The sequence below is a fragment of the Dermacentor albipictus genome, chromosome 2 (assembly GCF_038994185.2).
Source record: "Dermacentor albipictus isolate Rhodes 1998 colony chromosome 2, USDA_Dalb.pri_finalv2, whole genome shotgun sequence".
In the NCBI taxonomy this organism is placed as follows: Eukaryota; Metazoa; Arthropoda; class Arachnida; order Ixodida; family Ixodidae; genus Dermacentor; species Dermacentor albipictus.
The window spans coordinates 122,198,185-122,213,085 of NC_091822.1; the positions used below are offsets into that span (position 1 = coordinate 122,198,185).

At 47.3% G+C, this 14,901-nt stretch overlaps 1 long non-coding RNA gene across 1 annotated transcript; it reads left to right on the forward strand.

The window, feature by feature from the left end:
- Positions 1-895: 895 nt before the first annotated feature.
- Positions 896-14,901, forward strand: LOC135910721 (uncharacterized). The gene is made up of 3 exons (XR_010567118.1): positions 896-967; positions 6,484-6,526; positions 14,381-14,901. It is a non-coding gene; the product is annotated as an uncharacterized lncRNA (long non-coding RNA).

The following is a 14,901-nucleotide window of genomic DNA, read 5'->3' on the forward strand; positions in this document are numbered from 1 at the left end:
GATCAGCTAAGCCACCAAGCCTGTGACAATGTAATAGCTACTGACGCTTATCTGTGCATTTAGAAGGCAAGAGTGAGGATCATCTCTGTACGTCAAGTTTACTTGCTCTGAGTACCGGGACATCATGGGCTACATTTGAATAATATGGCTGACCCACTCACACGAGGGCCCTCCAATGGCTCCGTCATATGTTTTGACGACATCAGCTTATGTTACCGCGGCTAAGGACAGAAATTTGTCTATGTCGCGAAATTCCGCAAAATTCTTTCCAACGTCGTCTTTTGTGATACATCTTATCTGCTTCCCGTGTAATGATAATTGTGGTCCTTCAAGGCATTTGGAAGTTTTAGTTACAAAAATTGAGATGCCGTATTCCGCCTCCGAATATTCACTTGCGTAAGCTCTGCAGGACTATAAATAAAGTTGTTACCAACCAAATAGGTCTGGCCTCGCTGTGTCCCGGCCTCTATGTTACTTTTGCAATAAACCATAATCTATTGAGAATTTTTTTCTCTCGTTCCGCCTATTTTTAAGACAACAAAAACTCTTAGACATTTCATTCCGATAATGTGGGCTATCGCTGACCTCGCCAACCCTTCTTTTCTACGGGGCCACTTCACTCGTATTCAGCCATAGGGATGCTTTTCTCACAGCTACCAATTTTATAAAGGACACAAAAAGAGTATCATCCTGATTTTATCAAATTATCAATAATTTTTATTTCTCATCTTTATGCTAAAATATTTCATCTCAAATTTCTTAACAGTATATTGTTTTATTTCTAAATTGTATTTCGTCAACCCACGCTTTGATCTGCAAAGTTAGTATTTGTTTTAATAATAATAAACGTACTTGAAACCTCCGGCTTCTTGAGCAGTTACCCGTAGTGGGTTTCAAGCAGTATTTGGAGACAAGAGAAGATGAGACAAGACAAGACCACAGCAGCAACAGCAACAATACCCTAATGGTAAGCGGCACTACTTTCACGCTCCGAAAGGTTGTTCTGGCGTCCTCCACGCATGGTTCACACTGTGAACAAGCGAGAATAACTGGTTATTCCTCTCTCTAAATGAGTAAGCATTTCTATGCCTACCCAATGAGAAATTTCTCCGTCACATAAGACAATGAATGGCTCATACCCCCGTAAGAGAGCAAAAAGTGCAATGACTAGGGAGCACCGAGACCCGCTGCTCACCTTCAACGAAATAACAACGCACTATCAGCTGTCGAGGAGAACCTTCCCGCTACCCCACGCTAAACTCACTAGACCACAGTCATCGATATTCAGAATGCTACAGACAGGGTCGTTCCCCTCGAGAGGCATACTGAGCCGTTATTCACCAGAAGTAGAGCCGCAATGTCCAGATTGTGGCGCATCGTACTGCTCGCTAGCGCATATGCTCTGGCAATGCTCCGCGTTAAGCGGCACCGTGTTCACTAAAGAAGAAGACTGGGTGGACGCCCTGCGAAGCGACGACCACCAGACCCAGCTCCGGGCCCTCCAGAGGGCTCACGAAAGGGCGGAGGCTCACGGGCTTCCCGTCCCAACGTGGGTGCGGCCCGCGACCCCTGCCGACCACTAAACCAAGAATGGGTGGGGAGGGGTTCCTCGGGACCCAATAAAGTTATTTCTTCCTCCTCCTCATATCCACGAAAGGCAGAGGCTACAAGCGTTCAGCGGCGTAAAGCGAACAGTGCATAGTTTCATTACATGAAATCACCCATACGACACACAGAACAGTGTACGTTTCAATAAAAAATAAGCACAAAAAGAAAGCATCCCAACCATCAACCAAGCATTGAATACCCGTGCAGCAACTGTTGTGGTGGTTTCGCAGAAGCTTCGCTAAACTAACTGTACTGCACCTTAGTTAACAGCAAAGGTCGTGGATAGGACTCACAAAGAAGGCCCAGGATTTGAATACGCTAATTAACTCTATCATAGTTATCTGTGAATAATTAATTTAACCGTAACACCAATGATCGTGGATTCTAGTGCCGTAATGAACTCTAGTTTAATTGAACTTTTCTTATTATGTTCGTTATCGAAAATGATAAGCGAACGACCGATGCGGGTTGATAAGCGTTTATGCTGGTCAGATCAAGTTCCATAACATTGATGATGCACCGGGCTGTGTGGAGAAGAGCAAATGGCACAATGCTTGTGCATATTTAGACAACTACCAGAAAATTTTCTGCGGGAACTTCTTTCGACCGTTCCACCAAGCTTTTCTTTTCATTGCGTGTGAAGCGGAGGTCGAATTCACAATTTTTTTTCTTTTATAAGGGCTCTTGGTCATTGGCTGGTAGCGATCGCTAATAATTTGTTGGCATTGGCTCTTGCGAACAATCCTAGCTTAGAAGCTTTTTGTGAATAGGGCGCAGAGGCGCAACTGCATAAATAAGCAGCTTGAAGGGACAGCTACAGATGGGATTCTCATTGAACAGTTTGAGCGTCCACTTGCTTCGAAAAACAAAGCATTGCGCGGTTTTAAGCTCCAAAACTACCATCTGATTATGAGTCACGCCGTAGTGGGGCACTTCGGGATAATTTTGACCCCCTGGGGATCTTTATCCTTCACCTAAATTTAAGTAAACGGGCGTTTTCTGCCACGTCGAAATGCGGCCTGCGTGGCCGGTATTCGATGCCACGAGCTCGTGCTTAGCACCCAAACACCGTAGCCACCTAAGCAACCAGAACTTTGACTCCACGCCTTCTGCTGCTGCGATGAAGACGTTGGAGCACATTCAGTGATCCTATTCAGAAAACGCCCTTACGCTTGGATTTTCTTAAGAGAAAATTGCAGCCAATAGTGACGCAGAGCATACTGTTACGCGAACGAAGACCTATGAACTGGAGACTATTTACAAAGTATATTTACAAAGGATAACTGCAGTGCTGGCCAGTTCAGCCGACAGCTCGAGAGCCAGAGAGCGTTCGTCGTCTTCGTCGGGGCACCCGCGTGCATCGTTCACAAGAAACACGCAATATGCATGTATCAATATCATTACTGCTGGCGACCGGCAAACGACAAACATCACTTAAAGGGCCCCTCATCAGAGCCCGTAGCAAATTTTGGTTATGCGCTGGAAGTAGTTACGTGTCCTCTACTGAATGTCCTGCCACAAAAATTTTTCTCAGATCGGCTCATTAAAAATTGGAGGACGCTTAAGCTTCGCATTCAAGAGTGGGACGCGACAGCGTTCTCGTCGACCCGCCAAGGGGTATAAGACAATGCGCTACGGCACAGCGATCACTTACGATGCGCCCCGCATTGGACTTAGCGCCCACCTATCACGCGGTGAGCGTCGAGCAACGCAGCGTTCGGCGCGGCAACGAAACGTGCGCCTGAGCGAACGCAACGAACCAAAGAACTCGGTGTCTCGGAGGGGAAACGATCTACGCCAGCCAAACGTCGTGATCGGCACGGCCAGAGAGATAGATAGTAATCTAAAGAAAGGAACGGCGCTTGATTCTGCAACCGGGAGCACGGCGAAGCGTCTTCAGGGGAGAAGGAGTCGCGTCTGTCGCCGATGGAGTCGCCGAGGGAGAGGGAGTCGCCGCGACGCGCCTGGCAGCGGTCCCAATTCGCGCGCGGCGCGCCTCCTGTCGGGGCAGCGCCGTACATTGAGAGGAGGGGGCCTTCTGTGTTTGCCGCAAGATGGCTCTGCGTGTGCGGAAAGCGCAGAAGAAATGCAGTGGAATCGCACTTCGCAACTCGTGTAATTGCGACTTCTGTACGTCACATGGTCATAATTACCGATATACACCGCAGTATAACTTTCCACGGCTCGTTTCGAAGGCAACACCGCATTCACTAGAGGCGCGTTTGTACCGCTTGGAAGCATCGAACTCGTGGCTGAGTGGTAGCGTCTCCGTCTCACACTCCGGAGACCCTGGTTCGATTCCCACCGAGCCAATCTTGGAAGTTGCTTTTTATTTATGAAGCGCCTGCCGTGATTTATCGCTCATGGTCAACGCCGTGGACGCCGACACCCGACACCGACGCCGACGACACCGGCTTTTCTGCGACACGAGCTCCTTAACGCTATCGCGTTAATAGCCGACATATAAATATTTGGGTGCCCTGAACCCATGATTTCCCAAGGTGAGCTCCACTGCGCAGCGAGACACACTCTCCACTCGCCCCGTCTAGCCTCCACAAGCGAAACTACATCCTTGCGTACTCCCATACCGGACATCGAGGGTCGCATGACGTCTGCGTCATGGGCCCCGCCTTCATTTTTTTTCTCCTTGCTTTCTCTTTTTTTGGCGCTGCGCACTTTGCTGACGGCGTTGTGCGCGAGCTGTTATGATGTCTCGTTTCGCGGTTCGCACGATTTTGCGCGCAGTGCACAAGGACACTTGATTAGCGGTATAATTCGGTGCTGCACGAATACTGAGGCAGAGCTTGATCACGCGGTGGAACATGGTCGAAAGTGGCATAGTTTCCGTAACTGCGCACGTGACTGCCCGACCGTGGAAACAAGCAGACGAAGCGGAATGTATCTCTCTTGCTTCGGTGCGAAGTAAAAGAAAAAAACTCGCCCACGTTTCATAACGTACAATACACGACCTTCCAGACGCATAATACACGCCATTGTCAACAGAACTGAATTAAGGTCAATGTCACGTAATTTTCATCGCTTTACCATACAGCTTGTGTCCTCAATGCCTAGACCAAACTACATGGCTCTTGCGCGCTAGACTATCAAGACTTGCGCGCTAGACTATCAACTGAAAAGTTTGTCCGGCATGAACGTGACAGGAAACGACCTGTGCCCACTGTCAAGGAAACACTACGGCTCTTGTTCACATCAAGATTACATAATGCCCTGTTCGCCCAGGGGGGTTCATCTTTGTAAGCTGCCGTTAGATGTCAATGAAGCTGCACATTTCACTATAAGGAACAAATAAGTCAGCGATCAAAGCATTGGCGTGCTTCTCGGAAATTCCGCCATCGAACGCTTCCAGGAAATATTAGAACAGGCATGTTCTGGCATGGTGCGTAAAATAATCCAGGGTTAGTCTCCTTTCGTGCATTTTAGAGCATGCTTCCTTATGAGAATTGTCCTAATGACGTTGATTTTTTTTTTGAATTCTACCGGCTTGCCGGCAGGTTTCTCGCCGAATGAATTTGGCGCATCCCGGATGTAGGTAACATTAAGATGAACGTTTCCTAGAAATGATGCACTCAGAAATGTGGGGCTACACTGATTACAGAACTGTAATCAAGGGAGATGTCTGGGCGGGACGATCCACATGCCAGTACATGACATCTATCCTCGCGAAGCAATTACTGTGCTTTGTATAGCGAGCTGATTTTGCCGACATTGTAGAACTGACAATCAGGGTAACCATATCGCATTATGGTCGACCAGTCGTAACATGCGGACATCGCTTCTTTGACTTTTTCCTCCGGGTTAGGAGTCTCATGAATAAGCGTAGCGGGAGTTCTCCCACACAGCTGTAGAATGAAGAAAGAACCCACGGCGAACATTTGCAAAACAAAGAAAATTTACAAAGGACAACTCGGCCCATAGACTCAGTGGCAGCACTGAGCTGTCACGTGGGTGACATTGTTGAGGCGACTGATTAATCACGTGTTTGCTAGTGCTTTTGAAGAGCTAAATATAAATTGCTGTGGCTTGCCATATGGTTTCACATTTCATTGTACATACCCGCCTTTTTATAACGCTCTGTTCACTCTCAAATAACATCGCCCTAGCCTGCAAGCCATCACTGCATCCATTGCGCATTTATGTTTGCATTTGAGCAGAAGGTGTAACAAATAGATGAGTTGTGAAAGAAAATACAACCTCGCACATAATTTGCCGCTTCACGTATCATTTAATTAAAGTGATTGTAGAAAGCTTTCCTTAACGTGGATTACAATAAGTCCGTTGAATATGTAGTGATCTTTTTTAGATTTCAGTGCAAGGATCGAAAATGTTGAAATGGAAGTCCACTGGGGAACTACCTTATATCTTAAATTGTAGGGTCTAATTGTACAGGTGGTCTACAGTTCAACACTCGAATTCAACACTTGTTGGCTTTCTTTCAATATTCGTGCTAACACTATCAGTACTTCCGAGAAAGTCGAAGTTCCGGAGAAATATGACAGATCAACGACCTTATCAACGCCTCTAAATTTTGGCTTCATAGAAATGTTTTGTTTCTTCTATTTCTGCTATTCCGCAGTAGTATTACTTCGCAGAAAGAATATTTCAAACTTCAGCAGGCCGCAGACCACAAATTTGGTATAAAGCTTTACACCTTTTGCTTTCAGTTTATTTCCACATACAAAAGGAACAAAAATAGTTCTGTACCAATAAATGATGAGGTTCTTAGCCCTTAATAGAGCGCAACAATTCTCCCAAACCAATTCAACTGCACAAGTAGCTTGAAGTTCATAAACCAGATTATCGCGTGTACAGTCGAAAGGCATCACGCAAAATAAATATTGCGCTTTATTTTTGCAGGCTTCCAAGATCCTTCGATTTATTCGCTTTATCGTCACCATGTGTAAGTACAACATCGGCGCTCTTTGTCCCCTCACTAATAATTACAATGCACACAGCAGTGGTAAACTATTCTTAAGTTATGACTCAATTTAACCACTAAGCATCCTTGACATGCGCCCATCAATGCCCACAAGCACAAAAACGTTCTTGCACATAACTTTTCGAAAGAGCAGATACGAGCCAAACGTGATGGCGGACGTAATATTACCGAAGGCGACAGGCCACAAATGAAGTGCACTTGCGATCGAGAGATTTCTTGCATTCGGTGTCGCTCGGCTTAAACCAGCATTTTTTTCATGTGCCCATGAACGCGTCGGTACGTGGCGGCACAGACGTGAAAATTTTTTAGTAGAGTTTGAGCAACGCGATCAGAAACATGGGGAGCAACATTTTCCAGAGTAGCTTTAATTACGGCTAGAGGTGCTCGAGGGAGACAGTGAAAAATAAATTTTAAAAAACGTTTCGATTATAACAAGAGCGGTTAGATTAGCCAGGGTCTTGGCATGCTACCCAAGGCTGTAATTGGGGATAACGGTTGAAGTAAAGTAAGCGAACACGTGTGCCCACAAACACAGGTGAAAGAAATGCACTTGGACACAAATAGTTCTTGTAGATAAGCTCAGTTGAGTCCTATTTACAGTTCGATTAGAGCAAGCACCTTAGTAAAGCTCTAAGCAGCGCCCGGACAACTGTGTCCAAGCCGCTTAGGTATTGAGATAAAGGAGGGAGAGGGGTAATAGTACGTTTGCTTGATTGTTTCATTTCGGCACGAAATATTTGGGAGAGCACTGTGCAGATTCAATTATTACATTTTGAGCTCAAGTGACCTTGTTTACTGGTGTGAAAAAAGCATTTTTTCAGAACCATAAACTTGTAAGATTTAGAAATATTTCAGTTCATTACATAATTTCCGGCGCATGAGAAGCTTGAGATATATTTCACGGCGTCTATAGTTCATATGTAGGCAGTAATGCGTCCCGTCTACAGACTCGCTTTCTTTCACTTCAAGATGTGTATCATTGGTAACATATTAAAATAGTAAAATACCAGAAGTGTATGACCTAATGTTGCTATTTCAGTGCAACATATTTAGCATACCAACGTATATTAGAAATTTCAATAAAATGAAGCAACACAGCTTGTAAAGGCAGCATCCCGATGTTTAGAATACTGAGTTCTATATATAGGCAGGTATTCCAATAGTGATCCCCCGCTGACTGAAGCGCCATGCCGGCGGTTTCCATTAATACTCATGCCGGGTTTCACATACTAGTTACGAATTGTACGAGGCTCGGTTCTCTCAGGAACAGAGCAGTGTCCACAAGAGAGAGAGAGAGAATAAACATTTTTATTAGGTAAATGCAGCTAGGGAGAGGCGTCCTCATTCCAGGATGCCTTGAGCTCGGGCCGCGTCCTGGGCCCTCGCAATCAGCCGTTGCTGATCCTCGAGGTCGGAGCTGGCCAAGGCTCTCTCCCAAAGCTCGTTAGTGGGTTAAGGGTTCGGATGATTTAATGGTGCCGCTCTGCAACCCCCTACTATGTGCCTGAGGGACCCGGGCTCTGCGCAGAAGCGGCATTGCGGAGAGAATTTTGTAGGGTCTATGAGGTGATTTCTGGTTGGGTGGGGGAATGTATTGACCTGTAGAGCTCGGAGGAATCGCTCCTGCTCTCTAGGTAGTGACTTGTGTGGGGGTGCATATGTTCTGCGGGTTAGCTTGTAGTGTTGTGTGATGTCTTGGTAAGAGACTAGAGGGTGCATGCGCTCGGGTTCAGATTCCTCGGCGTCGGCTCGGTGGGTCAGATCTCGAGCCACGTGGTTGGCGACCTCGTTGCCAGGAATGCCTTGATGAGCTGGCGCCCAGATGATCATGACTGATCTCGTTGGCGGCTTTTGCTTGATGATCCGGAGTGTAGTGACATGAATTCTGCCGCTAGCAAAGTTGCGGCACGCCTGTTGGGAGTCGGTCACTATGACTTCAACCTCTGTTTGGGAGAAAGCGAGGGCTATGGCCGCTTCCTCGGCTTGGAGGGGATTGTGTCGTGTGAGCGAAATGCTGCTCCGATGTTCTGTGTTGACGACTACGGTGGCTGTTGTGGCTGCGCGTCTGGAGTAAGAAGCCGCGTCAGTGTAGGCTGTAGAGGATAAAGTTCCGTATCGCTTGTGTATGGCCAGGGCGCGGGCCTCCCTTCGCTCTGCGTGGTGCACTGGGTGCATATTGCGAGGTAGAGGACGTACGGTGATGTTTCTCCGGATGGCATGGGGTAAGCTCACAGTCTGAGGCGGCGGATGGCTCAGAGGGGCAGAGAGCCCCAGGCGTAAGAGAATAGATCTCCCTGCTTCCGTAATCGCCAGCCTTGTTCGCTGACTGGATAAATGTGCCTCGATCAGCTCCTCGGCCGTGTTGTGCACACCTAGTCGTAGTAGGCGTTCAGTGGACGTACTGATTGGCAGGCCCATCGCCTGCTTATATGCCTTTCTGATCATTGTGTTGATTTTCTTGAGTTCCGTCTCGTTGCGTAGTGCGTACGGAATAGCGTAAGTTATTCGAGACACGACGAAGGCTTGGACAAGCCGAAGCGTGTCCGCCTCCCCCATGCCTCTTGTCTTGGTTGTTATTCGCCGGATCATGTGCGTAACTTGGGCTGTTGTATTCTTAAGCTTTTGAATTAATATTGTATTGGTGCGATCCGACTGGAAAACCATTCCCAATATCTTTACGCTCTGAGACGGAACGATGGTGTGTCCCTCCAGTCGTATGTTGATAGTGGGCGAGTTGCTTCTGTGCTTCTTTCGCGGTGAGACCAGGAGTAGCTCCGACTTTTGGGGGGCGCAGCTGAGCCCGCATGACTTGGCATAGTCGCTCACCACGTCTGCAGCTTCCTGCAAGCGGCTCTCCATTTCCCCGATGGACCCTGTGGACGACCAGATGGTAATGTCATCGGCATATAGGCCATGCCGGATCCCTGGGATGTTATCGAGGAGCGGCGGTAGGCCTATTAGGGCGATATCGAAAAGGAGAGGGGATAACACTGCGCCCTGTGGTGTGCCGCGCCCGCCCAGTAGGAAGGGGTTTGTGGCTTTGTCCCCGACCTTTAGGATGGCTTTTCTATCGGAGAGGAAATCTCTGATATAGGAGTACGTCCTGGCCCCACAGCCCAGCGCGTTTAGCCTCTGTAAGATTGCTGTGTGCTTGACGTTATCGAACGCCCCTTTAAGATCTAAGGCGAGGATAGCCGTGGGGGAGTTGCGTGTCGCTGGTACAATCACCTCCTCTTTCAGCTGAAGTAGCTGAAGCTGAAGTCCACAATATCATGGTGCATAGCGAAGCGATGCGGTTTGTTCACCGAGCTTATTTCCTTGGAACTCCTGACTGTCCACGCTATCAGGCGAGGTCCAATTGTGTTTGCAAGACTGGTGAAATGAAACACATTGCCGCTGGGCGAGTTGGTTCATGACGCTGATGAAGAATATAATGCGCAACGCAGACAAAGACGAAGGGTTGCAAGACAACCCGGACTAGCGCTAGTCTGTGTTCCCAGACCTCTCGTGCTTGTCTGCGCTGAGCATTCTATCCTTCCTGAGCAATACTGGCACATTGTGGTGGGCCGTAGTCAAATAGATTCCGAGGCGAATCCATGGCTCGAGTAGCCACATAGCCTGTAGTATATATAGTTAATGCAAAACTAACTGAAAAGAGCCAAAACACAAAACAACAAAACAACAATCAATGGCAGAGGCATGCTTTTACTCTGATACAAAAACTAGTCCATGTAATGTTACGTGAAATTTCAGACCTGAGTACTCTTCGCGAATTCATGTTCGTTCGCTTTCTTTTTGCTATCCTCAATAAAAGATTCCGTGCAGCTTCACCATCTATCTACGTGTACGCGCGCGAATCTTATGGGAGCGAGCCAATTCATCTTATAATTGCAAGAAGCGTTCCAGCAGCTCATCGGGCGAGTAATGCCGGCAAAAACATTGCTATATGCAGTGGTAGATTTCATGTAAGAATTTTCCGCGTAGTGCCGGATGTCTTGTCGCGTCTGGTATGTTGTGTGTAAAATCGTAGCACAGCATTTAGGTTGTGACATCCTGACAATTGCAGAAAATGGAAATGCAAAGCTTACTTTCAGAAAGCTATCAACTATGTAGCACTTTTTCTGTAATGTGATCGGAAATGTGATTAGCAGAAAATTTTACCGGAACTACGGAAAAGAAGAATCAAAACACAGAAGAGAGCAGAAAAGGTGTGCTATTAAAATGGCCCTACTTTCCAGAATTTTCCAGAAAAAACATATTATGCTGTAGAGAGCGAGGTCGCTGTTATTGCAGTGCTTGGGCCAGCACAGGGGCCAGCACAGGGGCCAGCACGAGCTTCGGTCGCTCCCTGTATGCAGCTACAAGCATGCCGCTTGGCCCCGTGGCACCTCTAAATATTTTTGTTTCTCGCGAGCCCTTGCCAAGGTTCCCTCATACCTAACGAGCAAAGGGGCGTCAAATCAACACGTGCGTTATGCAAGCAGTGCAGCAGCGTGCTCCTGCAATTTTTGCCAATTGTTGTATAGTCTTCTAGAACATGAGCCTTCAGTTTAGCGGCCTCCCTGAGCGTCTCGCGCGTATTATGTCGAGTTGCAGGCCGTGGCCCCTGAATGTGGTGTCTGGCCACTCGGGCTCAGGAGCCGGGGCCATATCATCGCATAATACTATTTCATTCTGGTGTTATTGCGAGCTCCTGACGTCAAACTTACGCAACCGCCGACGCATGCATCGGGCGGTGATCTGCATCGTTCTTTGAAAGGCCTACTCAAATACTGTCATCATTTATAAGTCACTATTTTTCGCCTTCAAAGCGAATAACATTGCTTTCCTGACAAGTTTCTTTTTTATCGGATTGACTGACGGGAGGTGAGGAGCCCGGTAACATTGCGAGTGTTTCAGTGAGGTCTAGGTAGCCTAATGAATATTGGTAACCGAGTGAGCCTAGTTCTGCCGGCTCCTACGATTGTAGGGCTTCCTTTAGCTCAGCAGGCGATGGTTCGTCGCAAACCGATGTGATGCGTAACAGAACGTTAGAAACGCCGCTAAAGCGAATTATCATCAAAGTGCTATTTCGTATACGTGCCGAAAGGGCTCGACAGCGCTATGCAGCCACCGAAAAAATTCTGTATTATATGCAATGAAAAAAAGAATACCAGACGGTATTTACCTCCGAATAGTCAGTGCAGAATAGTCACCTTCTGTTGCTTTTCGAATGAAGAAATTTCCGGTTATTCAGAAAAAAATCCACCGACGATTACAATACTCCCGAACGCGAAATTTGAGCTGACCTTCATACGCGTCTTTATTTCGCCATATATTGGTTGGCTCGAACAATCTGTCTCGTGCGCCATCTTGCAAACAAAGCAAAGTATGGCGCGACTGCCTCGCTTATCGGGAGATCGCCAGAGATAACGCGTGGTCGACGCGTGGGCGCGGTTTACAGGGGCCGCCGCATACGGACTTCCGCTCATGCAGTGCTTTGTTTCCACATTTATTTATTTTATTTTTATTCATTTTACAAGTACTGCCAGCCTTGTTACCAGGCCTTAAGCAGGAGTAGGCATTTGGAACAAAAAAAAGAATGAAATAAGATCACACAAGATAACAGACACTAAACAAGAATCTGCACAACAAACAACATAAGAGAAACCTTTTCACAATCATGATTTGACTGATAAAAACGAGGGATGAACGCTATGGTTTATCCACAAAGCGCACAAAGAAAAGATGAAACCGTTGGACAGTCGACAGTTGCGGCAGGTAATGCGTAGCATCCGGAAATCGTGCGCGGGTGAAAAGAATCCTAAATGCGTTGATCCTGCAGGAAAAATCTTATACACATATATATATATGGTATCGGCGGACTCGCTCGCCGCATGATTCATCGATGGCAGACGACGCGCGCTATTCCGGCGCTATCTCGTAGCTTTTTTTTTTCTTTATTGCCGGATAATCACAGATACAGGACATTGACCACACTTAAGTAAGAACAAAACAAAGTCTTACATAGTCATTACATACACTTCTTGAAAATCTCGTGTCAAAAACACTTTAAGGTCACCAGGGTATCCAGTACAGGTAACCACTCTGGTGGTTCGGCGCTATCTCGTAGCTGTCGTCACCGAAGAACACATATTGCGCTGCCCTACGCTTTTCTTCTCACGCTTTCCCCATACTTTCGTCTTCCGCTTTCCACCTCATGGTTCCGCTGCACCTTCCTCCTCAGCTTTCCTCCACGCTCTCTCTTAGCTATCGCTGTCTTTCATACCCCGCTTCGCTTCTCGTTCGCTCTTTCATCCTCCGCTGTGCTCGTTGGGTTGGTTGCGTCGAGGGACGCCACCGCCGGCGCTCAACGCAGGAACGCGCGCCTATATGAGCTGCGCTATAAAATGTCAGATTATTTTCGGCATAATGATCCATATTTAGAGCGTACAAGTAACTTCAGCGTGGTAAGGTTTCTAGGTTTTGTGACGTCGCGTGACCTACAAGGGAAGTAGGCACGGCCCGAAAAGTTTTCACCAGTCATGGAGGGTTAAGAGCAAGAATGACGTGAAATTCGAAATAATTGTTCATGTGAAAGCATTATATGCCCCCTTATGCGAAAGCCCGGCGTTGTAGTCGGTGGCGTGACCGAAAGATGGAACCAAAAATGACCGACGGGAACAAATAAGAACACGCAAAACAAATACTCGGATTGACGTCGAATATCTCAGGGATGTTTCCGGATACAAAGTAAATACTGCCTATGATAATAATATTAGGGAACTTCGGTCTGGTTAGGAATCCAACCATGACCTGCGGAGCACAATTTTCCGCAACACAATTCTCCGAAGCCACGGTGGGTCCACTGTACTGGCTGTCTAAACGTGTGGTCGAGTGCATGCGTCATTGGGCACGTGGCGGCGCAGCCTTTGGTAGGAGGCGGCGCCACGTCATGAGTGTATAAGATGAGCGTGTAAAATGAAAAGCAATAATGTCCATTTGAACGTCGCTGAGGAGTTCTTCGAATTATTTTTGCCTTACCGAGGCCTAATACTAAGGTGAGAGCGCGCGCAGAGAAGGAACGCGGAGAGAAAGAACATTTCACAAAGAGGATTATAATGCTTTCACATTCCCAGACGTAAGCAGACTTAAGTGTCCTTGCTGAATTTTTATATGTCCGTTGTCCCTCCAAATCATCCATCAACAGTGTGTTCAGTTCATGTCATGCGCGGAGTTTTTGTAGTTTCCGTAACGCCCCTTGGCAGACAAGCGAAGTGGGCGGGGCGCTAAAATTTTTGACATTTCGAGGACAGCTAATGGCAGAAAAGAAATAGGACCCAATTTTAGTAGTTCTGCGCTATAGTGCCTCTGGTAACTTAGGGCACGTTCTAGGGTCGGTAATTGTGGATTCTTACGCCGAGCTGAAAGCAGTTGTCAAAGGCAACAAAGCCACCTAAAAAAAAACTTCATGCAACGAGTAAAAGTTACAAAGCCCTATTTCCGTACCACGATGATGCGGAACTTCTCCGAATGAGTGTATGGCCATGTCGCGCTACTGCCACTTTTAGGTACTTCCATATTTTCTACACGTAATATTACGCTACCTGCTGCTGTCAATCTCTCTGACGTTGGGCGTAATTGCGACATTTTTTTCTTTCTTTACTTTATCAACATCAAATGCAATGATGCACTCAAATATTTACCAGTCAACGTGGGTGCCTAAGTTGGGTATTTTTTTTTTTACCCTTGGTTCAGCATGTTTATTTTCCAAGCCCAACAATATCTGTGCAGCACAGCGGTGGTATACTACGCTTTTTTAAACTTTATTCGCAGATGCCGAAGAGCGCGCCGTTCATCAGGCGCGGCTGCTGCTGAGGCACCTGGGGTTCGACCCAATTGGGATCAGGGCTGGGTCCATAGCGGCGGGCGTCCAGGCCCACTACCCGGAACGGGTCACAAAAGGCAGCATCTTTAGCATGCTTCATCGGTGGGGCCGAAACGGCATGCCTTTGTGGGCGGAGATGGTGATAATGATGACGACCGCGGAAGTCGTCAGGGCCCTTTTCCGCATCGCAGTGGGAATTTTTGTCGCTGATCCGACGACCATCCTATAGAACTCACCAACAGCCACCAACCACCGCTGACCAGAATGCCACACCACGTCGGTATTCAGCTGCACATCCCGCCGGCAACATCTCGAGATAAGCAAATCAACTGGACTTGCCATGCAGTGGTCTATTGCAGCGGGTATCGAAAATTTCCTCACGTAGAACAGGGTTCAGAGGATGACCAGCTCTCGGAGACACCACACTGAATTCCTTAACTCTGATAAAATCTCGCTTCTTTACCGTAAA